The 27,828-nt window shown below is 37.5% G+C and overlaps 1 long non-coding RNA gene across 1 annotated transcript in view; it reads right to left on the bottom strand.

Annotated features, from left to right (window-relative positions):
• The window catches only part of LOC141277842 (uncharacterized), a 241,120-nt gene extending 220,469 nt beyond the window's left edge, over positions 1-20,651 (bottom strand). Inside the window, exon 1 of the long non-coding RNA XR_012329702.1 lies at positions 20,504-20,651. This is a non-coding gene — a long non-coding RNA (uncharacterized lncRNA). The remainder of the gene's footprint in view (positions 1-20,503) is intronic.
• Positions 20,652-27,828: the final 7,177 nt, after the last annotated feature.

The raw sequence follows: 27,828 nt of genomic DNA, 5'->3' as shown, positions 1-27,828 counted from the left end.
TGATTTTAATTTCTTCCTTGACTGATGGCTTTGGATCAAGGTTCTTCAGAATAATGAAAGAGTTCTGTTTGGGAAACAAAGTTGTTTAGAACTGAAATGAGGGGGAAAACCCTCTCCTTTTTGAATCATGATGTATTATTCCCCAAGGCAGTCTCCTGAATGAATCTTTTTCCTTTGTTGTATAAGAGCCTTCAAAAGCAATGAAGAACATTCATTTTTCTCCTTGATTTTGTTACTCTGCCAGGAATAGCACAGGGGTCCCTTTAGCAAGTGAGACTAAGGGCACTAAAATGGTTGGAAATCACTGAAAACAGTAGCAGGTTTATTTGAGCAAAATCGGCAGGGTGGTGTAATATACATTTAAAAAAATGCATTTTCATTAAAATTAAAAATGAGCTTCCAAACAAACTCTGGAAAGGGCTCCAAATACAGCCTTACAAGCCCAAAATGAAATCAATAAAAAGAAACCAGCCAAGCAGCAAGTTGAGAAAACACCAATTAGAGATTTTAACAAACAGAGAAGCTCACTGTGGGGTATAGTTTTTAAATCAGACAAGAGAAATTTCGGCTTTTTTCTCCACCTCAGCACTGCTCTACTGTGCTCTCTCTGGAACTGAAATTGATAGGATTCAGAATGCTTCCCAGGGAGAAACCACAAACAATCGTGTGCTTTCGACATTATATCTGCGCAGATGAAAGCAAATATTATTCTGATAGCTTTTCATTTTGCCCTCTAAGCAGCTTTGCATTATTACCCGTGACCAGGGATTTTAATAGTCAAACTACCACAAATTTGTCAAACACTCAATTCCTGCCTGGTTTCAGAGTACAGCTTCCACCCATGGAGGTTGACTCAGGTCTCTCCAGCCAAGGAATTTTTTTGAAGCAAATCAAACTCTGATAGCCTGTCCTAGCCCACGTGCCTCCATAGATGACCTGACATCAAACTGGCAAGCAGGTAAGTACATCGTCCATCCACCTCCCACCCAGCTATGAAGCCTGGCCAGACACTCCTGGGTATAGTTCCCTACCTGTCAGTGCCTACTCTTCTGCTTCTCCCTGTCTGGCTGTCCTCCAAGTTTATTTGCCCTTCTATTAAAGCTGCCCTGTCCTATTCTCAGATCCTTAGGAATAAGCTTTGTGCTCTTCCCAGCTAAGGCAATATAGATTGTCATGAAAATCACCCTGTCAGTGTTCAGGGGTTCAGCACTTTTGTTTCATCAATTCCACTCATCAAAGAGGCACTCAAAAAACCCCCCAAAATAATAAAGGAATTTCTATGTGTGGATATTGTACTTGATTATTTCTACCTGTTGATATATATCTGTATATGCATGTATATATATATATGTATGTATGCAAATACAGATGTATGTATGTGTGAACACCTATGTGTGTATATTTACAAATGTATGTATTTATTTTTCTTTTCCCCAATCCTAAAGCTATTTTCTCTGAGGATGTAGTTTTAGGTTCCTATACAATAAATGCCTATTTATTAAAGGAACATCTCCTATGTTAACTATGTTTGCTTTTTGCAATGAGTTTTAAGTAAAAACTGATAATTCTTGGTAATATGACAGGTGATAGAGTTGTTTATATTGTAAAAGGCCCACCAATCTAAGAATGAAACTTCTGAAATGTATTCAGAATCGCACCACTTTCATCACCTCCTCTGGCACCACCCTCACTGCCAAGCCAACATGTTTGCTCTCCTAACCATTTTCCTTGCTTATCCCCTTGTCTCTGTCTGTTCTCAACACAGCATATAGAGTTAATTTTTTAAAAAGTAGCTCACATCAGTCACTCAGATGTTCTGGTGGCTCCTCATTTCCCTCAGGTTAAAAAGCAAAGTTTTTGAATTGCCCTCCAGGTTCTAAATGGTCTTGTTCCTCTCACCTCTCTGTCCTACGGTCCAGTTGCTCTCCCTTAGTTCATCCAGCTCCATCAGCATTGAGACTTTATTGACACTCTTCCACCTAAAGTCTTCCGTCTGCCTGGAATGCTCTTTCCTTAGATATGTGCTTGGTAAACTTCCCCGTCTTTACTTAGTAAGGCTTACTTTGACCATCCTACTTAATACTGAACTTGCCCACATCCTAACTTCCCACCCCAAACATCATCCCCTCACCTGGCTGTCCTAATTACCCATTTTTACTTTTGCCTATAGCACTTACCACCGTGCATACAATCTAATTTAGTTATTTCTTATTTTTATTGTCTATCTCCCTTACCAAAATATAAGTTCTCTGAAGGTTGGGATCTTTGTCTAACTTTGCTGGTCAATCCCTAAGAAGGAGCTTGTACATAGTAGACGATCAATAAACATTTTGCTAAAGAATGAACACTGTGCAATTAACTGAAAATGGTGGATTGTATTTTCCATTTCTAATAAATGTTGCAAACATATACATGCACATACTTGTAGAATTTTTTTTTTTTTTTTTTTGCGGTACACGGGCCTCTCACTGTTGTGGCCTCTCCCGTTGTGGAACACAGGCTCCGGACGCACAGGCTCAGTGGCCATGGCTCACAGGCCCAGCCGCTCCACGGCATGTGGGATCTTCCCAGACCGGGGCACGAACCCGTGTCCCCTGCATTGGCAGGCGGACTCTCAACCACTGCGCCACCAGGGAAGCCCCTGCACATACTTACAGAATTTTAATTACAAGTTTCTAAGCTGAGCACATGAGGAAATAAATTATTTTTTGGTGTAATATGGTTAAGGAAATGTTAGGATGTTTAATAAAAGAAGGTTTTCATTTGAATGAATGAATGCCTTGGTTTGGTGAACAACATTTAATGAGCACCTCCCTTCTGTTGTGTATTTGAGGTATAAGTTGGGTAAGTCATATCTCAGAAATATCAATGTTGGGCGAAGGAGATTGGCTTGGAAACAAAGGAACGCAATATAGGTTGGTAGGTGAAGTAGTAGAATCATGCACGAGAAGCAGCAGTGACAAGCAAGAGAGTGATTCCGCAAAAAGGTAGACACTGCTGATGTTAGAACATGATCCAGGTACCTTCAAAGTAACTCTTTAGAACAGGAAACATAAATGAGGATCTGAAATTTTGTCTGTTTTATCCTGTAAAGAATATCTGAACACAATGGCCCCTCCACCACTCTGTTCTTTGAGTATTCCAGCTTCATTTAGGCCAGACTTTGGACAAAAGCACATGAACAGCTCGGGGCTAACATGTGGGTCAGGACAGGGTACCATAGGTGAAGGGGGAGAGGAAGAGAAACAAGAGGGAAATGACCCTCTTGCCTTTGTTGGGAGCTCACGTGATGCCATATTTATACTTCTCAGCATAGACCGCAGCACTGACTATGACCTCCTCTAATCTAGGAGCAGAACACAGAGCAAATGTGAATCGGTAGTTACGTAAGAGAGTAAATGCTCACTCACGCTTTGGGATTGGAGAGTTCTAGTCCACTGCTCACAGTTTGGGACTGGGATGGTGAAAACCAACCCAATCAAGTCTGTCATCTAAACATCAATGCAAACCAAAAGATAAGCATAAATTTTGTCTATTTATTCAATTAGTTAGTTCGAGGTCAAGTTTTGTGCTTGAGTTAAGTGTCTATGGAAATTCTTATTTCATGCTGTTATAAAGAGACAACTCTGTTTCAACAGGCTTTGGATTCCGGTCCAGGCTCCAGCCTGTCTCAAAATCCAAACAGAATCCTAAAGTCTCTTCCTGCCTCTACCAGAACTTGCTGTATTTTCTTTGCCTCCTGCCACCACACAGTTGGATGGACACCAAGTATAGAAAATTTCAACCTCAAAGGAACATTTTAAGAAAGTTATGAGCCAGATTCAGTTATTTGCATAAGAATCATCTCTGAAATAATATTATTGCAATACACTTTTGAGCACAATTTAACTAAGTTTAAGCTCCAGATGGAGATGGACTTGGTTTGGAATGCCAGTTTTGCCACTTATTAGCTGTTTTACTTTGTGCTTTAGTTTTTTAATCTGTAAAATGGGGATAGTAATTAAAATGGCATCATAGAGGTTTTGATGAAAGTGTCTAGTGAAATAATGTATATGCAGTGCTGAACACAGTGCCTAACTAACAAGTTGCTCAACAAATCAGTAATAATTATTTTTCATACTGATTATAATTTTCAAGCATCAAGACTTAGATGTATGTTTTGCGAGATTTCCAACAGTAAACTGGCACTTAGATATATGTTTTGTGAGATTTTCAACAGTAAACTGGCATCTCAGCATTCTTTTAATTTTCCATGTGCAACATGAATCCAGTGGTTACCATGATTTCTGTTGCATCGGTACCCTCTCTCCCTGGCAGAGAGAGAAGCAGATAAAAATGACAATGGTATTATTTTAGTAAGAGTTTCCTTAACAAAAGGATAGGGCTTCCCTGATGGCTCAGTGGTTAAGAATCCGCCTGTCAAGGCAGGGGACACGGGTTCGAGCCCTGGTCCGGGAAGATCCCACATGCCACGGAGCAACTAAGCCCATGGGCCACAACTACTGAGCCCGCGCTCTAGAACCCGCAAGCCACAACTACTGAGCTCACGTGCCACAACTACTGAAGCCCACGCACCTGGAGCCCATGTTCTGCAACAAGAGAAGCTACCGCAACGAGAAGCCTGCGCACTGCACCGAAGAGTAGACCCCGCTCACCGCAACTAGAGAAAGCCTGCGCGCAGGACGGAAGACCCAACGCAGCCAAAAATAAAGTAAATAAATAAATAAATTTATATTAAAAAAAAAAAAACCAAAAGGATAAGAGTGAAATGTTTGTTAGTAAATTTAACCTCACTGTTGAGAATATCAGCAGAAGTTGATTATAAAGCAAAATTTTGATCATTTTAAAAGGTAAATCATTTAAGATTTTTTATGCTATAATACAGCACAGGCAGTACATAGATCTAAGAATAAATTTTATTTACTAATTACAGAATCCATTCGTTTTATACACACTGCACTCCCTGTCTTTCCCCTCTCCTTACCCCCCTCATTAATAGATTTAGAACTGACAGTGCTTTCACTTCTCAGTATAAAGAATAATTTTCTTCTGAACATAGAGACAACTACGAAATCGAAGTTTAAAATATAGTCCTCTTCTAACAGCGATTCAGATTTCCATTAAACCTCCTCCCACCCTCTCAAATTAAAATTTGAAATGCAGAGCTCAGAAATAAACTGACAGGCACTAGTGCTTCGTTCATTTCCAGCAAGGAAGCACCAATTTGATTCCTACCATAACAATTTTTGCTGTTGCCAGTGCATCAAATTTTTTTAACACAGCTTCTCAAGTGATAGAAATCATCCCGTCACTTTGTTTCATAAAATTGACACCCTGGGGAAATGCAAAATAGAGTAGGAACTTTAGTGAGCTGCTCCTGCAACCCCTGCTAGGTATTCCTGAAATTCTCTTTTCCTCCGCAACTAATGTCATCAAGTCCCAATTGCTTGTTGTTCTTTTCTCCTTGTTCTGCTCATGTGCTACAACATCCCTTGGCTTCCCTCAGCACAGGAGCTGGTGTTTTTAAAAGTGTTACTCATAGATCGGGATTCTACTGCTGGCTGATTTGAATGCAGCAACAAAGAAAAAAAAAGGAACTTGATGAAATTATTTCACACACAGAGCAATAAACATATGGAATAAATTACTACAGGAGATGATTCAAAGAGTTCAAGAAACACCTGGATTTGTTTCTGGAGGCAGTGGATTAGTGGAGTGAGAAGCAGGAGGGTGAAATGAAAGCACACTCACAAAGCAAAGTGTTAAGGTTCTAACCTCTTATTGAAATGGCACCTTTTGCATTTATCAGGAGCACCAGCTATACTGCAAGTCTATTTTAAGGGAGAGGTTTCTCTTATACCCTGGGAACAAGTCAGACTAAATCACAGGAGCTACCTTCCTAGTGAGGTTGGCCTCTGGCTTTGAGGAAAGGAAGTGAATGTTGGAAGGTTCTTCTCTATCCAGAAAGAGGGGAAGACTATCTGAATATGCAGGAACTAAAATTTAGCAATTGTTTTGAGATCCAGTCCAGGCTTACCATATCAGCCACATCTCTGTCCTCCTTTCTTTCCAGGCCATTTCTGACTTTTCAGAAACAGCCATGCTCCTCCCAGCCCATGGGTGTGCTGCTGTTTCCTCTCCCAACTCCTCCCCTCATTCTTCAGGCCATGCTTTCTGTGACGTCTCAGTTTATAGTCATGTCTCCCTCTGTGTTCCCATACCACATGCAAAATGTCCTTATGTGTTTACTTTATTCATCTCTACCTCCTCAAGTACTTAATAAATTACCTGGCTCATCATAGATGTTTAGTATTAAAAAAACTTATTTTGCCTCACTGTGTTCCAGAAAGGATTTAAAGTGCTTGATAGAAATAATAGCTAACATCATCGAGCCTTTAACTTGTGCCAGGCATTGTTCCAAGTGCCTCACGCGTTTTAACTCAGTTAATCCTCGTAAAAGCGTTATGGATGAGTGAGCTTGTCATGTAGGTACTAATATTATCCCTGTTTTGCAAGTGAAGAAATGGAGGTGCAGAGATGTTAATTAACTTGCCCAAGGTCAGCCTGGTAAAGAGCAACCCTGGGATTGGCCTCAGCCAGCTGATTCCAGAGCTAGTACTTCTGGCCATGACTCTGACTGCCTGAATACCTAACACAGCAAGGAAACAAAAAAAGGAAATAGGAGAAGGTAATAAGAAAAAGCAGTTGAGATCATAAAACGGAGTTCTTAATTAGGCTAATTAAAAATGCATGTAATAAAGCCCAGTTTTTCAGCAGCCAATTTAAAAAGGTAAACTTGATCAATTAATCAGTTAAACAAAAGCAAATCGGTTACTCAGGAGAATATTCCTAATATCAAAACCTGAAATAACTTTCTTCTATGGGGTTCATAAAATACGATGGGGTGTTCAGTCATTCCTTCACTCACCATCTACATTTATACAAAACCAGTAGCAGATCTAGGTGTCCAAACAGAAAAATGAGCCATAGGACAAACATTTGGTAAACTTACATATGACTATACAAAATGATGTGCACTGATTTTACATATCCAAATGGACTACACACATCCCCTCATTCAACAAATGTATGTTGAGCCTCTAGTTGGTGTCACATGCTGTTTTGGGCCTAATGAATCGTAAGGATCCACAAAGGACCAAAGTCACTGACCTCATGGAGCTTAAGTTCAAATTAAGAGACAAATAATAAACAACAGTGTCAGGTGGTGTTAAAGAGCTAAAAAGTAAAAGCAGTTTAAGAGGACAGAGACTAACCAAGGGAAGGAGGGAAGGAGACTTCTCTTTTAGATAACAGAGTCAGGAAACACCTCTCTGAGCAGGTGGTAACTTAACAGAGACCTGAATTGAGAAACATCAGAGGCAATTATCTATTTATTTCCCTAATTATTTCAGCCTGGAAATGGGATGAAATATTATTACCTGCTTGTGTAATTTCAGGCCAATAAGATCAAATGTTCTTTGATTTATTCTGTAAGTCTCCCTTTTTCCTTGAGATGTTCCTTTATTTGTATTAAATACAAATTTCCTTTAGAGATTTGAATATAAGCAAATGAAGAAAAGGAATGGGATATATTTTGTACTAGCAATTCAGCAATAGTCTGAGAGTGATGTGATTAATTGAGTCTAATAAAAATCAAAAAAGTCTACACTGGAACCATCAAAAAGAAGATAATTAGAAACAGTATTAGATACCTTAGAGGTAAACCGTATGAAAAGTATTTCAAGAACATTTGTTCAACTTCATTTCCAAATAAAAACAGAGATTGTTTGGGCCTATTCACTAAGAAGTATGTTATTATGATAGTCTGACTTTGGGAAATGCAGTATTTTGAACCTATTTGGTACAAATTATTATATTCAAGCCTTGAAAATATATAGAGACTCTGGACCTGTGTGTCTGTCATACCTGGCAATTTTTGCCATTTAATACGTAAGTATGGAAAAGTTTGACCAATGGATAAAAACTGAAACAATGCTAATTTTTTAAAGCATGTGTTTGCAATATGTAGTCTAGATTAATTCTCCCTTTCAGAAGAGTCACTCATTCTCTTTTTATGTCCTCCCACCTTGTTCTTTGTAGAGCAATCAGCTATCTATTTTCTAACACTGCACAGTAAGACAAGGAACTTTTCCTCTATTGTGATTCAATGACTGTCAGATTTCTGATTAATTTTAAGAAATTGAAGTTTTAGTCTTTAAATAGCTACTTCTCTCCTATGGATGTCCTCATGATATCTTACAAGTTTGTGGTTTATTTGGGGCCAATTTAAATGAAGATAGCTCTAAACTGCATCTCATTTGTGTGAAAAAAAGATGCCATCATATACTTTCAGGAGCCTAGTACCTTGACCTTCTGTCCTCTTGATATTAGCACCTTTCCTGTTCAATCTGAATTGCAAACAAGATGCTCCAGAACAAAAGGCAGTCATTTACTTTCTTCTTCACAATGATAATGCCCCATGGGATGTTGTCATTGGAAGGATGGGGGCCTTAATGCGCTGAGATAAACAATACAAATGGAATAAAAAGCAGGGGGGAAAGGGGAGCTTCTAAAACTCACAACCTGGACTAAGACTAAAGGGATTAAGTGTATATCTATTTGTCTGCTAAAGTACACACTAGAACCTTGGTAGTTTCTTTGCAAAGTTAGTGCATGTGCTTAATTTAGACTCACTGTTTCAGCATCCAAGCAGCTACCATATATGGGTGGGGTAAGGACGCAAATTAGGTGTTGAAATCATATGATGTCACATAGACTCCAATACATCAAAGAGTCCAGAGCTTTGTGAGTGCAGTTGCTTATGTACTATATAGTGCTTTTCTTATTTATAAAGCTGGGGCATACATTCTATTGCTCTTGTTCTTAGATTTTCAGACAGTCATAATTTCTGGTCTTTTGTTTGAAATGAAGGCCTGCCTGGAAAAATTGAGGGTGCTGCCAGGCTTACTAAAAGACATTTTTTGTAGCACGCTATATTCTTTACTCCACTACCCACCCGTCCCCCAGCTCTTGGGTGTAGCGGGGGGGCACAAGATTTGAGAAAGAGATGTGAATTATGAAACTGAAAGCACATTAAAGCAATTTATGGACAGAATCTTGTCAAACGCTCTCTTAGCCAGAAAACACTGATATGTACTAGCGTATAGTAATGTGCATCTAAGCATACCTCAAAGACTATATTCCTAGAGTGAAATTATTTGTGAAATGCAAGTTACACTGGTTTCCTTTGGAGAGGGAAAGAAAAGTTAAAATTCAGGTTGCATATCTGGAGGACTGAAGTAAGCAATCAAAATCAAACTTTTACATCAGATTCATTTGACATGATTTCAAAATAAACTAAGTTCAGTAAACCTGTTGGCAGAGAAGTATCATTTGTCAAGCGATTAACAGAGACACAATCTGTAATTACGAATTGCTGAAAGCAAGCCACTAATGAGAGAATGACTCACTCACGTTTTAGGGTGAAGGGGGAGGGGTCTCTCAGAAACTGTAATTTGATTTACAAAACTCTAAATAGCTAATGGCAGGTAACTCTTGCCAACTAACCAGCCAACTCTTGCAAGCTCATTAACAGAACTCCATGGTCTCACTGAAGGATAAACCATATGGAGGTGTCACTAAAAGCTGGAGATGAGAGACTGTAATTCATGTTCATTCCTTCTGTGAGTCGGTCATATGGGCATTGATTTGAGCCTTTGTTTATCTGACATGACCTGTTCTTAAGCAAGAAAAGAAAATAAGTTTTTAGGGGTTGTTGGATTTTTCCCCCCTACCGCCTTATACTGCAGTTTTCAACCAATTATTAACTTTCTTTATTCTGCACTTGTTTCTCCAGCTTCCCTTATTTTTGTCACATTTTAGTTCCAACAAAACAATTGAATAATAGCATTACACAAGTGCCTACTGCACTGTTTGCTTGAACGATGACCTTAGAGTGTTGTTAAGTTCCTAGTCTACGATTTCCCTAGTGATTGATAACCTGTGGCTATAAGATCATTTTTAACTCTTTATTCACATGAACCTTGTGAATGCTGGAGGAGACACATGTGTGGCAACACACAGTTATAAGGCATCATTTTACAAGGGGCTCCGTATACTCAGTCCCTTCCAACCTGGCTACAATACTAGTGTGTATCTATGCACTGCAATTTTCACTTAATATCTATCTGATCCAGGAATCTCTAAAAAAATTATCAGAATAACACATGAATATACTTTTAAAAATAGTACAGAAGGCTATTTAATGGTAAGCAAGCCTCCTCATCTGCTTTTCTGTATCCTTAGTTCTACTGCTCAAGACAGTTTTAACCAGTTACATGTAGAATCTTTCATGGCTCTAAATAATAAGCTTTAATTACCAGTTCTTGATTTATTAAATTGAGATATTAGCTAGTTCTTCTGAACATGATGAATGAAGATTTAGCTCACTTATATCACTTATCCACCACACCCTGAGTTTCCATTTTAAATTTTTGTGGCAGTTAAAAATTTTAAACAATATAATTAAATATTTATTATATACTATATAAATAATACATATATAACAAATACATATTTTATATAACATATTATTTCATCAATTTCAGACTGTAATTATTACCTCCACATTTTGAAAAAAAGGGAATATTAGCACACTATATTCTCCCAGTTTTCTTTTCCTCTTCTGTCTCTAACATTTTATCAACTTTACCCTTATCTGTTGCCAAAATCAATAATATCTGCATTCTATTTTACAACCATAATTAAATTCCTTAACCTTCTCTATAGATCAATACCAAAAGTTGCTAATCAGCATTGACATCACATGGTTTTGTAAATATTGTTTACATGTGTGCTTCTGCTGCATTTCCTTTCTTATGGGTTGATGATACAGCGCTAACACTCAAAATAGAATGTTCCTAGAGTCAGGCTTGATAGTCTTTTCTTTTCTCACATTATTCCAACTGTTCAAACTCAAATCTTTTTTACTTTGCTTCATATTTGGAGCATTTCATTCCATTTTTTAATATGTTTTACCAGAGTTTCTAACTGAATATGTCTAATACCATCCAGTTCCCTAATCAATCTATTATTCTTTTCAAAATCATTATTCTTGAACTCTTATAACCTTACTATATATGGATTAGTTGTTTTCTAGACCTAGTATGGAAGTTAGTTCCATTCTTTCTTGTACAGTTTGTTTTGTTTTTGTAATATAGTTTTTTTTAAAACATCTTAATTGGACTATAATTGCTTTACAATGTTGTGTTAGTTGCTGCTGTATAACAAAGTGAATCAGCTACACATATACATATATCCCCATATCTCCTCCCTCTTGTGTCTCCCTCCTAACCTCCCTATCCCACCCATCTAGGTGGTCACAAAGCACCGAGCTGATCTCCCTGTGCTATGCGGCTGCTTCCCACTAGCTGCCTATTTTACATTTGGTAGTGTATATATGACAATGCTACTCTCACTTAGTCCCAGCTTACCCTTCCCCGCCCCGTGTCAAGCCCATTTTCTACATCTGCATCTTTATTCCTGTCCTGCCACTAGGTTCATTAGAACCTTTTCTTGTTTTAGATTCCATAAATATGTGTTAGCATACGGTATTTGTTTTTCTCTTTCTGACATACTTCACTCTGTATGACAGATATACAGAGTGAGGTGGTCCGTCCACCTCACTATAAATAACTCAATTTCATTTCTTTTTATGGCTGAGTAATGGTCCATTGTATTTATGTGCCACATCTTCTTTTATCCATTCATCTGTTTATGGACACTTAGGTTGCTTCCATGACCTGGCTATTGTAGACAGAGCTGCAATGACCATTGTGGTATGTGACGCTTTTGGAATTATGGTTTTCTCAGGGCATATGCCCAGTAGTGGGATTGCTGAGTCATATGGTAGTTCTATTTTTAGTGTTTTAAGGAACCGCCATACTGTTCTCCATAGTGGCTGTAACAATTTACATTCCCACCAACAGGGCAAGAGGGTTCCCTTTTCTCCACACCCTCTCCAGCATTTATTGTATGTAGATTTTTTTGATGATGGTCGTTCTGGCTGGTGTGAGCTGATACCTCATTGTAGTTTTGATTTTCATTTTTCTAATGATTACTGATGTTGAGCATCCGTTCATGTGTTTGTTAGCAATCTGTATATCTTCTTTGGAGAAGTGTCTATTTAGGTCTTCTGCCCATTTTTGGATTGGGTTATTTTTTTGATATTGAGCTACATGAGTTGCTTCTACATTTTGGAGAATAATCCTTTGTCAGTTACTTCATTTGCAAATATTTTCTCCCATATTGAGGGTTGTCTATTCGTCTTGTTTAGGTTTTCCTTTGCTGTGCAAAAGCTTTTAAGTTTCATTAGGTCCCATTTGTTTATTTTTGCTTTTATTTCAATTTCTCTAGGAGGTGGGTCAAAAAGGATCTTGCTGTGATTGGTGTCACAGAGTGTCCTGCCTATGTCTTCCTCTAAGAGTTTTATAGTGTCTGGCCTTACATTTAGGTCTTAATCCATTTTGAGTTTATTTTTGTGTACGGTGTTAGGAAGTGTCCTAATTTCCTTCTTTTACATGTAGCTGTCCAGTTTTCCCAGCACCACTTACTGAAAAAGCTGTCTTTTCTCCATTGTGTATTTTTGCCTCATTTATCAGATGAGGTGACCATATGTGCATGGGTTTATCTCTGGGCTTTCTATCCTGTTCCATTGATCTATATTTCTGTTTTTGTGCCAGTACCATACTGTCTTGATTACTATAGCTTTGTAGTATAGTCTGAAGTCAGGGAGTCTGATTCCTCCAACTCCGTTTTTCGTTCTCAAGATTGCTTTGGCTATTCGGGGTCTTTTGTGTTTCCATATAAATTGTGAAATTTTTTGTTCTAGTTCTGTGAAAAATGCCAGTGGTAGTTTGATAGGGATTGCATTGAATCTGTAGATTGCTTTGGGTAGTAGAGACATTTTCACAATGTTGATTCTTCCAATCCAAGAACATGGTATGTCTCTCCATCTGTTTGTATCATCTTTAATTTCTTTCATCAATGTCTTATAGTTTTCTGCATACAGGTCTTTTGTCTCCTTACATAGGTTTATTCCTAGGTATTTTATTCTTTTTGTTGCAATGGTAAATAGGAGCGTTTCCTTAATTTCTCTTTCAGGTTTTTTATCATTAGCATATAGGAATGCAAGAGACTTCTGTGCATTAATTTTGTATCCCGCTACTCTACCAGATTCATTGATTAGCTCTAGTAGTTTTCTGGTAGCATCTTTAGGATTCTCTATATATAGTATCATGTCATCTGCAAACAGTGACAGTGTTACTTCTTCTTTTCTGATTCGGATTCCTTTTATTTCTTTTTCTTCTCTGATTGCCATGCCTAAAACTTACTAAACTATGTTGAATAATAGTGGTGAGAGTGGACAACCTTGTCTTGTTCCTGATCTTAGAGGAAATGGTTTCAGCTTTTCACCACTGAGAATGATGTTGGCTGTGGGTTTGTCATATATGGCCTTTACTATGTTGAGGTAGGTTCCCTCTATGCCTACTTTCTGGAGAGTTTTTATCATAAATGGGTGTTGAATTTTGTCAAAAGCTTTTTTTTTTTTTTTTTTTTTTTTTTTGGTACGCGGGCCTTTCACTGCTGTGGCCTCTCCCGTCGTGGAGCACAGGCTCCGGACGCGCAGGCCCAGCGGCCAGGTGTAAGATTAGGTTGTTTGAGATGTTTCTTGTTTCTTGAGGTAGGATTGTATTGCTCTAAACTTCCCTCTTAGAACTGCTTTTGCTGCATCCCATAGGTTTTGGGTCATTGTGTTTTCAATGTGATTTGATTCTTGGCAATTTTTGATTTCCTCTTTGATTTCTTCAGTGATCTCTTGGTTATTTAGTAGTGTATTGTTTAGCCTCCATGTGTTTCTGTTTTTTACAGATTTTTCCTCTAACTGATATGTAGTCTCATAGCATTGTGGTCAGAAAAGATACTTGATACGATTTCAGTTTTCTTAAATTTACCAAGGTTTGATTTGTGACCCAAGATATGACCTATCCTGGAGAATGTCCATGAGCACTTGAGAGGAAAGTATATTCTGTTGTTTTTGGATAGAATGTACTTTAAATATCAATTAAGTCCATCTTGTCTTATGTGTCATTTAAAGCTTGTGTTTCCTTATTATTCTCATTTTGGATGATCTAACCACTGGTGAAAGTGGGGTGTTAAAGTCCCCTACTATGATTGTGCTATGGTTGACTTCCCCTTTTCTGGCTGTTAGCATTTGCCTTATGTATTGAGGTGCTCCTATGTTGGGTGCATAAATATTTACAATTGTTATATCTCATTCTTGGATTGATCCCTTGATCATTATGTAGTGTCCTTCTTTGTCTCTTGTAATAGTCTTTATTTTAAAGTCTCTTTTGTCTGATATGAGAATTGCCACTCAAGCTTTCTTTTGATTTCCATCTGCATGGAATATCTTTTTCCATCCCCTCACTTTCAGTCTGTATGTATCCCTAGGTCTGAAGTGGGTCTCTTGTAGACAGCATATATATGGGTCTTTTTTTTTTTTTTTGTGGTACGTGGGCCTCTCACTGTTGTGGCCTCTCCCGTTGTGGAGCACAGGCTCCGGACACGCAGGCTCAGCAGCCATGGCTCACGGGCCTAGTCGCTCCGCAGCATGTGGGATCTTCCCGGACCGGGGCACGAACCCGTATGCCCTGCATTGGCAGGCGGACTCTCAACCACTGCACCACCAGGGAAGCCCTGGGTCTTTTTTTAGTATCCATTCAGCCAGTCTATGTCCTTTGGTTGTAGCATTTAATCCATTTACACTTAAGGTAATTTTCGATATGTACGTTCCTATTACCATTTTCTTAATTGTTTTGGGTTTGTTTCTGTAGGTCTTTTCCTTTTCTTGTGTTTCCTGCCTAGAGAATTTCCTTTAGCATTTGTTTTAAGGCTGGTTTAGTGGTGCTAAATTCTGTTAACTTTTACTTGTTTGTAAAAGTTTTAATTTCATCTTCGAATCTGAATGAGATCCTTCCTGGGTAACGTAATCTTGGTTGTAGGTTTTTCTCTTTTATCACTGTAAATATGTCTTGTCACTCCCTTCTCACTTGTTGTTTCTGCTGAAAGATCAGCTCTTAACCTTGTGGGGATTCCCTTTTATGTTATTTGTTGCTTTTCCCTTGAAGCTTTTAATATTTTTTCTTTTTATTTAATTTTTGATAGTTTGACTAATATGTGTCTTGGTGTGTTTCTCCTTGGGTTTATCCTGTATGGGACTCTCTGCACTTCTTGGACTTGAATGACTATTTCCTTTCCCATGTTAGGGAAGTTTTCGACTATAATCTCTTCAAATATTTTCTCAGACCCTTACTTTTTCTCTCCTTCTTCTGGGACCCCCATAATTCGAATGTTGGTGCATTAAATGTTGCCCCATACGTCTCTGAGAATGCCCTCAATTCTTCATTCTTTTTTCTTTATTCTGCTCTGTGGTAGTTATTTCCACTATTTTATCTTCCAGGTCACTTATCTGTTCTTCTGCCTCAGTTATTCTGCTACTGGTTCCTTCTAGAGTATTTTTAATTTCATTTATTTTGTTGTTCATCATGTTTGTTTGCTCTTTAGTTCTTCTAGTTCCTTGTTAAATGTTTCTAGTATTTTCCCCATTCTATTTCCAAGATTTTGGATCATCTTTACTATCATTATTCTGAATTCTTTTACAGGTAGACTGCCTACTTCCTCTTCATTTGTTTGGTCTGGTGGGTTTTTACCTTGCTCCTTCATCTGCTGCATATTTCTCTGTCTTCTCATTTTGTTTAACTTACTTTGTTTAGGGGTCTCCTTTTCACAGGCTGCAGGTTCATATTCCCATTGTTTTTGGTGTCTGCTCCCATGGGTAAGGTTGGTTCAGTGGCTTGTGTAGACTTCCTGGTGGAGGGGACTGGTGCCTGTGTTCTGGTGGGTGGGGCTGGATCTTGTCTTTCTGGTGGGCAGGGCCAGGTCAGATGGTGTGTTTTGAGTTGTCTGTGAACTTAGTATGATTTTAGGCAGCCTCTCTGCTAATGGGTGGTGTCGTATTCCTGTCTTGCTACTTGTTTGGCATGGGGCATCCAACATTGGAGCTTGCTGGCCATTGGGTGGAGCTGGGTCTTAACATTCAGATGGAGATCTCTGGGAGAACTGTCACTGATTGATATTACATGGGGCTGGGAGGTCTCTGGTGGTCCAATGTCCTGAACTCGGCTTTCCCACCTCGGAGGCTCAGGCCTGACACCAGGCCCGAGCACCAAGACCCTGTCAGCCACACGGCCAGGTACGTGGGGATTTTCTTGCCTTTTGGGAGGTCTGAGGTCTTCTGCCAGTGTTCAGTAGATGTTCTGTAGGAGTTATTCCACATGTAGATGTATTTTTGATGTATTTGTGGGGAGGAAGATGATCTCTACACATTACTCCTCAGCCACCTTGAAGGTCCCCCTACAATAGGAGACTCCACTGAAGACACCAACCTCCACAAGACCTAGAGGTGCAGAGGCATTTTTTTCAGAAGGTTTGCAGCTTGCTGGGACTGCAGAAAGGGAGAAAAAGAGAAGATTCTCTAGGGCAAGGGAGGAGCATTAAGATCCACAAGTGTAGTCACCATTGCTTTTGGGACTCTTCTATCCAGTTTTTTACTTTGTTGCTTTTCCTCTCTAAATGGATATATACAATTGAATTTTGACGTCACGATGGATCTGAAAATGATTTAACTTTTCTTTCATCTTGGTTGCCAGTTTGGTTGGGTAGAAAACTTAAGATTAAAAACAATTCTCTCGGGCTTCCCTGGTGGCGTAGTGGTTGAGAGTCCACCTGCCGATGCAGAGGACACGGGTTCGTGCCCCGGTCTGGGAAGATCCCACATGCCGCGGAGCGGCTGGGCCCGTGAGCCATGGCCGCTAAGCCTGCGCGTCCGGAGCCTGTGCTCCTCAATGGGAGAGGCCACAACAGTGAGAGGCCCACGTACCACAAAAAAACAAAACAAAACAAACAAACAATTCTTTCTCTAATCTTCAAAAGTTTTAACGTCTGTTAGCAGGTGGCATTGTCATGAGAAGCTTCATACCAGCCTAAAATTATTAATCCTTTATAGGTAATCTGTAACTCTCTCCACCTCCTACTTTTAGTCTAATTATGTCTCCTTATCTTTAGTGTTCTAGGCTTTAATAATGTGTCTTGGTATGAGTGGTTTTGTTCATTTCTTATTTAGGTTTGTGTGTGCGTGTGTTTGTGTTTGTGTGTGTGTGTGTGTGTGTGTGTGTGTGTGTACACGCGCCTGCATGTGAGTACCTGCCATTGCTTTGGCTAGACTGAGAAGAATTTTAAATAATGGTGGCAGTTGCCTCATTCTCATCTTTTCCTCACTTTTCTAAATGAGAAAAGTGTTTTCAAAATTCACCACAATTTTAACTGTTGAATTTAGATAGATATGCATTTTTATAATTTTTCCATCAAACTGCTCTTCTAAAAAAGTTTAGGAAAAAGTCCAAATTCCTTTTTGTCATAGATTGAGGTGATCCTATTACATCTTCTTTGATATACTGAAAAATAATATTATTAACATATTTCCTAGTACTGAACTGCAGTTGTAAAACTAACACCTTCTGTTTATTGAATTAATTTTCTAAAAAGCAATAGGTTTAATTTGATATTACTTTGTTATTTCTATTTATTCATGGATGATTTTAGAAGGTAGTTTTCTTTGTGCTAATACTGACTTTGATATAGTAATATGTTAGCTTTAGTTTATTTAGAAAGATTTGCAAACGTTATATGTTCTGAAACATTTTATAGACAGGCATAGCAATAATCTCATCTTTGAAAATGAGAAAGGTGAAAAATTTCACTTGTAAAATTATCTATCTCATACCTTTGAAAAAGGAAATAATACATTTGATGCCTTGTATGGTTTTAACTTCTTCAGATTTTCTACTTTTATAAATTTTAGCACATCATGTTTTTCCAGATGGTTTTCTCTTTCATCTACATGCTCAAATTTACCATCACAGTTTCACTTAGCATATTAATCCTCTCTGTGGCTGTGATTGTTACATCTCACTTAAATTCTTTTGAATTTGTATTTCTCTCTTTAAATTTTCTTGCTTTGCCTATTTAAAGTTGTTCTATCTACGCTGTTTTCAAATCAGTTCTTAAATATATTTATCAATTCTATTTTTTACTTTATTATTTCTGGTTTTGTCTTTATTAATTTTTTCCTTAATATTCCTATCAACATGTTTTGATATCTGAAATCTTGAAATAAAATTTTAACTTATTTATATTATTTTTTGCCTAACATTGAAAGCATTTTGGGCTGTGAATTTGCCTCTGCTTACAGCTTTAATTATATCTTACTACTTTTATAAGCCAATAGGTTAGGGTATCCCCAGAGAAAGAGAACAAGGGATGGCTTTCTTAACATAAGAGAATCAATTCTGGCCTAAGCCATTTTTGTGATCTAAGCCTGGCCACAAGGCTTGCCCTTAAACAGGTCTCAGTAATTAATGATCTTAAGGGAATAGAGGAATGCAGGAACAGAAAAACAATAGTGCAGTGATAAAGCAGAGTCCTAGTTCTTCCTCAAGGGATATACATAATAATATATCTTTGAGTTCTGCAGGAACAAAGGCACCACTCAGGTGGAGGATGGAAATGATGATGCTGATCCTCTGGACTTCAGTCAACTAAGACTTGAACTCTGTTGACCTTTGCCCCAATTCTACACTGAATTCTCCAGCTCAAGCCCCATCATGAATATGGGCTTAAAACCTTAGGTTAAAACCTCCCCAGTTTTGCTGTTCAGGGAGACACTGCTTTGGGAAAGATCCATGTGTTCTCCTTACTTGCTGCAAGTAATAATAAATCCTTCCTTCTCCTGATCTTTGGCTTGGTTGTCTATTGGCTTGACACCCACTAAGAGGTAAACCCAGTTTTCAGATAACAGTTCTGATGTGTACTTTCCTCATTGCCCTTATTTTTGAAATATTCACTTTGCAATTTTAATTTATCATTTGATTCAAGAATTATAATAATGATTGTTGATTTCCAAGTTGACCTTACTTTAAACTTTTGCTATTATATCACAATCTCCTTTTTATTTCTTAAAAATGTGACCATTTATCATCTATCTTCTTAATGTATTAAAATTATATTTGTTGCTTAAAATATGATTATTTTAATAAGTAACTGTGGCTGCATTAAAAAGTGTAGTTTTTCTGTTACACTAAATTATATATATTCATATATAACATTGTTTTATATACCCTGCCTAATTTATATAACATATACACCTGCGTGCAAACTTACAATCTCTTCTAAAAATGTGTTTCCACCTATTGATACATTTTTTTTACTTATTTTTTAACAGGAGAAAAACAAAGTTTAATAACATGTACACATGGAAGAGACCCAGAAAAACGGAATAACTCATCAAAATGGCTGAAGCTTTCACCTTAAATACCATCCTCAGCTAAAGACAAATGAGAGTGTTGGGGGTAGTGGTTTGGGACTTCAAAGTGGAAGAAGGCAATTCACATGGAGATGGAAAAGCAAATGACTGATAGTCCTGCAAATATCTGGAGTTCTCCTTACCACACCTAGTCCATATTCTTTGCAGATATCTCTGGTAATAGTGCTATTGTTGGCTCAAGCTCTTTATCTTAATTCCTTAGACAGTTAAGAGTGTGGTAAAAAGACTTCCTGAGTTTTCCATTTCTTAAAAATAATAAGCTTAAAATTATTCTCACGCCAAAGAGACACATTTTGGGGTGGCAAATTTTGCTTCCCTACAGTGCCTTGGGCCAGGTAGAAGAGGTTAACACAGAAACACAAGGAGGAAGCTACCTGGCTTCCCAAGATAGTCCCTAATGGTTTGGGGGCCTCAGATACCTGAATCTGAGATTTGGGAGTGTTCAATTGAGACCGACACTCCAGGTTCATCTCATCTTTTGCTAAGGGTCCTGTTGATTATAGCTCTGATTATATGTTGCCTAAGAGAAGCCAAGAGGATTTGGTGCCAGCTGATTTCAATCTTGGTTTGGCTGGTGAGAGAGAGTAGCTGATGTCGTGGCATACACTTGGTAAAATACCCCAGGGGCTAAAACTCTTTCAGGAACAAGGGGTGGAATTGGGAAATAAAATTTCCTAGGATTTCTCAGTGGTCCTGTAAAAAGCCCTAGGCCTCTAAGACTTCAAGCAGTATGAGATTTAGATCTACAACCATTCATCTAGTTAACCGCTCTCATCTGAAAGGATTCATGTTTCATCTCCTCAGGAGGACCAAATAGTTACAGTCCAAAGTACATCCCCTAAGGTGCACTATCTCCCTAGGAATTTACATTTCAAGGAGGAATGAGGGCCAGAATATTGGAGACTCCAGGTCTGGCTCCCGGAGAGATTTTGTCACCAGCAAAGCCCATTAACAGTTCTCAGCAAATAAAAATAGAATCTGGGTAATAAAATAAAGTCTAACCTCTTTTTTTTCTTTTCCTTTGTGCTTCGACTAGTTTCACTTGTTCCCAGGGCGCTTGCTTCATGCAGAGGCCTCGCACCGGGCACTTCAGAACAGAACGCCTAGCGAGAAACGGCAGCGCTGACACCTCAGCTCGGAAGCGCTGCCTCTGACGCGGCAACTCAAGATGGCGGTGGAAGGTCATGCGCAGAGACGATACACCGCACGGCTCTCTGAGCATGTGTCAACCTGACCGACCGCGAGAACTTCGCCTCCTCCCGCACTGAAGAGAACTCGATCAAGTAGCCCCACCCACAGCCTTTCGGCTAGAGAGTGTGCTGCAGAGCTTGGGCTCGCACCTCTCCTTTCTTTCACCGAAGAATAAAGCTCTCCTTTGCTTCTGAACCAAACGTGGTCTCCTTTGGCTCACAACACCCGGCACCCTGCAGGAAGACCGTTGTTGGGGCCCGACAAAGGGTTGGTAACCTGATAAATTTTAAAAATATTTTGTTGATATTAATTTGGAATGCAAATATTAATGTAGCTATATAGTCATTGTAGATTATAACTTATGAAAACTTTACCGTTCTATTTAATACTCTTTTTCTTAAATTATTATTTTTCCTAATGCTAATATCACTTTACGTTCTTTCTTTATTTTTCATGATAAGTATTTTTGCTCATCAATTAGTTTTAATTGTGTTGTTACCTTATTTTAGGTGTAGATTATACAACAGGAGTTAGAATTTATTTTTTAGTCTAACCTAAGAGTCAATCATTTTGTGGAGGATTTTAATTTATATTTATTGCCATAATTGATATGTTTGTTTATGACTGTCATCTTCTAAATTTTTCTTGAAGGTTTCATTGTGATTTTCTTTTGTTTTCTATTTCTTCATTCACCCAACAAATATTTATTGAGAACCTTCAACAAAACAAGAAATATGTTGGGCACTGATGACACAACTGTGAACTGCCAGACAGCATTACAGTGCTCATGGAACTCATTCTTGCAGGGGGAAAGCATTTAAAGCAATGATAATAATTGTAAGTGGTGCATAATGGCAGGTAGTCTGCTTACCAATGGAGGCATACAAAACATCTGCTTTGGCAGAAGGAGATGCAAGAGGAGGTCTCTTGGGGAGGTGATACCTAAGCTAAATACTTAGGGATGAGAAAAATCTGAGGACAGAGGGCAGAGGAAGCTTTGAGTTAAGTAGTGAGAAAAAATATGTTCAAAGCCCAGAGGCCAAAGTGTATACTATTTGGAATAATTCAGAATAAAAGGTAGCATTCAAGATGTAGGTGAGTGGGAATAGGATGGAGATGGAGGAATTTCATATTCAGACCTATTGATATTCAGGGGTGTGTTTGTGTGCGTGTGTGTGTGCACATAGACATGCCGTGGCTCCAGAAAGACATCTAGATTTCTATATGTAGAACAGTTGAAACCATGTGGCTATTCTTCACCCAGAAGAATGTGGGGAACAAGAAGAGATGAGGTTGTAGGAGAGGACACCAAGACCGAAGGGACAGACAGTTAAGAGTGATCAAAGAAGATTGATCCGGATGACACCATGTACTGGAAAAGTGTGGTCCGATGAATGTCATCATGATAGCTTTTCAAAAAGAACAGAAGCATCAGAAGTTTCGAGTGTTTCTACATGGAATGTATCTTGTTCAATAGGTAACTACAAGTTGAGGTTCATATCTAGTTTCCAATTTGCCTTAAACTCCACACAATTTACAAAGTATGGTTGTATCTGTCCTGCTTCCTGGCATTATGCCCACCAAAGTATCCTGCTATATCAGATGGAGGGCCCCACAATGCAGGTTTTTCCCCATTTCTCCTTTGTGAGAATCCTGAGACTGTTCTGTGTGGATGCATTGAATATTTTGGTCTCTGGTTGGGAAAGGTATAATTTTTAGTACTACTCAGTCTATCCATAACCTGCCCTTGCCCTCAGTCCTCACTTTTCTCATTAGAGGTCACTTTAAGTCTTTTGCCCCAGTCGTATCTTAACTGATGCTGTGCTGATTTTTTAGGAGATAGAGCTGAGGGTTAGTCTCTCGTCTCTTCCTTCTTGCTGTACTACAACTTACTAGAATTTCTAGTTTGTGCGTCACATTCTACACTTTTTAAAAATTGCACAATAATGGTACACATTTTAAACATTTTATTCCCTAGATTATTACCATGAGAATCTAGAAAAGAAATGATTATTAGAATCAGCATGGCCATTTCACCTAGAGGTCTTCAACTATTTCATTATATGAAAACCTTACAGGTTAATTTAGGACTCCGAAAGTCAACAAAACAACCTAATTAACACACCAATTCTGTGTCCCTGAAATACAAACCCATGAATACATTTGAGGCCAAGTAAATCAAAGACAGTGTATTCACAAAGTTGCAACTAGAAGTTAATGCAAGCAATATAATGTTCTAGAATTAAATTTAAGTTTCTCCTCATTAGATTAAACTACGGGAATGGCTCTCAATCACTTTCAGGTCAATTCCTCCTATTCTTATTTTCGTTTTGGGGTTCGTCTTTCGCTGCTCCTCTTCTGTGTTTCACATACCTCCTGCACAGGCCTCACTGTATGCTATATCATATTTGTTTTTTCTTTTTATAAGATGGGTTTTTTATTTTTTCCTTTTTTAAAATTGAGATACAATTGCTATATAACATATTAGTTTCAGGTATACAAAATAATGATGTACATGTGGTTTTTATATTAGTTGTATAAATATTTTAATCTATCTGCAGTTGCTCAATTCACAGTTACACTTACAAGGATTTTAAATTATACTTACAAGGATTTTTATTCTTCTCCATAATATGATCTTGCAACACATTTGGCTAGAGCTCCCACTGTCTCTGGCTTGTTATGTGGACGTGGCACTTTGGCAGGACTCTTACAGACTCTTGGTTAAGAACAACCTGTAAAATCTCCATCAATAAGTCTATGAAACTCCATCTCTCAGTTTATTAAACATCTTCCCTATTGACATTAGTTCCGTATTTTATTGCTAACTAGGTGGGTGCGGTTACTAAACTTCCATCAGTCTCAGTGACACATCCTCAGAAAAGCCTTCCCTAACTGCCTTATCTGAGTAAGCATACTCTTATTTTATTATATATCATTCCACAATGTTTATTTTCTTCATGGAACTTAGCATTATTTGTAATTATTAATTGCTTTCTTTCTTTGTCAACTTTTTTGTTTGGTTCCCTCACTAGCCCTTAAGTTTTGTGGGTAAAAAATGGTATCTTTTGGATCTCCACCATATTCTACATAATACACCTGATGTTTAATATATATTTGTTCAATAAGTGAATGAATAAATACATTGAGTAAATGGTATAAGTTGGAGATGAACGTCTTGCTACATATTCATCTAATTTTCAGTAAATCAATTAAAAAACATATTAAGCAACTATATGTATCATATGTATATGATATTTAGCCAGATACTATCAAAAGAAAAACCACCTATGGAGTAAAACAAGATATACACGCTAAGAGTTACATGCCTTATTTGGGAAATAAGTGGGAATCTTATGTTTAGTTTTAGATGGAATTAACTGAGCAATAAGTTGACAGGAACATTTTCAGTTTGAGGTATATAGATGTGTCAGTTTACCCACTGAGATTCTCATACAGTTTAGAAATCTGATTAAAAATGTACTTCTCATGATTCAATTAGCCTTTTAGATAGATAACAAGTCACCAATATACTCATGCTCATTATGAGAGCTAATTATGAGAAAAACAATGTGGTGCAGTAAACAGAGCCATGGTTTGAAGCTATATATTCATCCATCCCTCTATCCATCTATCCATCAACCCTCCACTCATCTTTCTATCTGTTCAATAAACAAAACCAACTCATTACTGAATACAGCCATATATTGTAACACTCACTCCCTGGATCTGAATAGATAAAACCCTATATACTAGTGATGTGCCCTGGGCAATACTGATTAATATCCTCAACATCCTCAACTACAAAATTATTATTCAGTATTGTAAGGAAAAGAAATATCATTAAAGCATAGTGACTGACACTCAGAAAGTCTATGAGAATATGAGAACTATTATTAGTTCTAAATAATGACTTTTATTCTATGATTACATAGTGGAATCTACATTTGAAACTTTCCAAAACTGAAACAACATTGGTTGGCATTAAAAAAATTTATCGACAAAACCAGTATTTACAAACTAATAACACATGAATTTGATGAGTAGAGAACTGAAAGTTTATAATTCTGATGATAATTCACATCAGGAGCCTTAAATATTACTTGTGGGCCATCTGTCTAAGCTGCCATTTATGATACAAAACAAAAACTAAAACAATATTGAATAAGAAATGTACAGGATAAACATAGCGAATTTTCTCCATCTCTGGTTGGACTTACAGGGAATGGAATAATTGCGCTTTGTCAGAGAGGGTTTTGCCTTTTGCTGCATCTTTCCAAGCTGTCCAATTTTCCTATTGCTTGAACTTTGATTGTTTTTTACTGTCATTTCCAGCATCTTATAGAAGTGATCCTCAAACGGCAAATAACCTTGATGAAGGTATTATAGACAGTATCTCGAAAGAATATGAATAGTTCCTTTCAAGCATATAAATAATTAAATATGTAATAAATATATTAAATATATTAATATTTAATATACAGCCATTCAAAGCTGTTTATTATTTCTCTTTAAAGTAGCCAAATAAACTGTGAAAGAAATGTTCTTCCTTTTCAAATATTTTAAATTTTACTCTGAAATATTTCAAACAAAAACAAAAACAACTGACAGTTGCACAACAGATATCTATATTAACATTTTGCCATATTGGTGATATTTACTTCAGCTCTTAAAAAAAAAGGAGATAAAGGGACACACAAATTTATAGCTTCATATCTCCCATTCTGTCCCTTTCCCTCTCTCCCAAGAGACAAATAATTGTCTTAAAACTAATATCACTCCAAAACATGTTTAAAAAATATTTTCCATCCATGTATGTATTTCTAACTCATAGATTTTGTTTTTGTGTTTAATATTATTCATAACTGGTATCATTCTGAATTTGAAATTTTGAAATTTTATTCTTCATTTACATCACATTTTTGAGGTGTATTCATGTTGCTGTGTATAGATAGAGTTCATTCATCTAAACTTCTAGATTTAACTATTTCATTGTATACATAAATCTAGGACAGTAAAGTCTTTTTTTTTTATTGTTAGGGAGCTTGAGTTTTATTATTCTAAGTATAATGAGACATCTTTGTAAGCTTTTTTTTCTTTTTTTGGCTGTGTTGGGTCTTCGTTGCTGTGTGCAGGCTTTCTCTAGTTGCGTTGAGCAGGGGCTACTCTTCATTGTGGAGCGCAGGCTTCTCACTGCAGTGGCTTCTCTTGTTGCAGAGTACGGGCTCTAGGGTGCATGGGCTCAGTAGTTGTGGCTCGCGGGCTCTAGAGTGCAGTCACAGTAGTTGTGGCGCACGGGCTTAGTTGCTCTGCGGCATGTGGGATCTTCCCGGACCAGGGCTCGAACCCGCGTCCCCTGCATTGGCAGGCGGATTCTTAACCACTGTGCCACCAGGGAAGCCAAGTCATTTCTTTTTATCATGTTACAAACAGGGCTGCAGGGAACACCATTGGATTTGTCTTTATGTACATGCATGTGAGAGTTTCTCAAGAGAAGATACCTAGTACTACTGGTTGCTGGGTCTAGGGTATGTACATATTTGACTATTCTGATCTTTTCTATTAGTACATATAAGAGATCCATTTTCCCAATGTCTTATGCACAGTTCACGTGATAGGATGTTAATTGTTCATGATCGCCTAAGCTCATCTGATTTACCACTTTTCCAAATAGTAGTGAGGCTTAGCATATTTTCATGTTTTTTTTGCCATGTTCTAGTCTGCTTCTGTGAATTTCCTGATGTCCATTTTTTGACTGGGCTGTTCTTTTTAATTTGTGAGAATTTTCTCTTATGTTGGATATAGCAGTTGGTCAGTTATATGTGTTAAAAATATAACTTTCAGCTTGTGGCTGGTCTTTTCACTCTTATGATGGCCTTTGCCATATAGAAATTATCTTAATTTTAATGTGAAATTATTTCTTTTATGACTTTTGGGTTTTGTGGCTATTTTAGAAAATCCTTGCCAATCCCAAGATTTAATATAAAATATTCTATTTTTTTCCTAAAAGTAATGCAGTTTTGCTTTTACATCTAGATCTTTTATCCATCTGAATTTTATTTTTGAGTGAGGTATGAGATGTCTTTTTCCACATGGATAGCCAACTGGCCGGGCACCATTTATTGACTGATCCATCTTTTTGTCACTGATTTGTAATGCCATCTCTGTTTTTACAATCACAGTTCTATATTTGTCTTTATATATTTCTAGCATATCTTTTGTTATATTTGCCTCCTGGATTTCTTACACATTGGTTCCTGTTATAATTAGCATCCATTATCCCCATCCAGAATGCTTCATCGTGAAAATTTTCAAACATACCTAAAAGTTGAAAGAATAGTACAGTGAATACGGTTAAATTATGCTATATTTATTGCATCATATATCCATATATTCAAATCTCTATCCATTCATCGATCTCTCTTAACTGCTGTTGTGAATCTCAAAGTAAATTGTACTTCTAAAACTTCAATGTGCATGTCAACTAGAGTTCAATACTGATCTGCTGTTTTTCAAGATGACATTTACACACATTGAAATGCAAAAATTGTACCATTCTGTGAGTTTTGACCAATGCATACACCTAGGAACCCAAATCCCTATCAGTATATAAGGTATTATTATCAGCCCAGAAAGTTCTCTCCTGTCCCTTTTCAGTCAACCCTCCCAGAGACAAACGCTCTTCTGATTTTTTTTCACCATGGATTATTTTAGCATTTTCTAGAATTTCATATAAATGGAATCATACAGTATATACTCTTATGCAAGACTTCATTCACTCTGCATAATGTTTCTGAGATTCAGCCGTGTTGTTTAACATAACCATAGTTTGTTTCTTTTTCTTCTTGAATAGTGTTACACTGTATGAGTATGCCACCACTTCTTTATCCATTCTCCATCTGATCGACTTTGGACTGTGCAACTTTTTGCTATCACGAATAAAGCAGCAGTAAACATTCATGAACAACTCTCTTTGAGGATATATATTTTCCATTCTTTTGAGTTATATCTAAGAGTGGAATTGTTGGATTAACAGAGGTATTTACTTAACTTTATAAGTAGCTGTTAAACTTTACAAAATGTATCATTTTACATACCTACCAAGAAAAAAATGAGAGTTCTGGTTACTCCATGTC

Source organism: Tursiops truncatus, chromosome 2 (genome assembly GCF_011762595.2).
Source record: "Tursiops truncatus isolate mTurTru1 chromosome 2, mTurTru1.mat.Y, whole genome shotgun sequence".
Classification (NCBI taxonomy): Eukaryota; Metazoa; Chordata; class Mammalia; order Artiodactyla; family Delphinidae; genus Tursiops; species Tursiops truncatus.
Note: the sequence above shows the minus strand (reverse complement) of the source record. Positions and strands in the feature narration are given on the sequence as shown.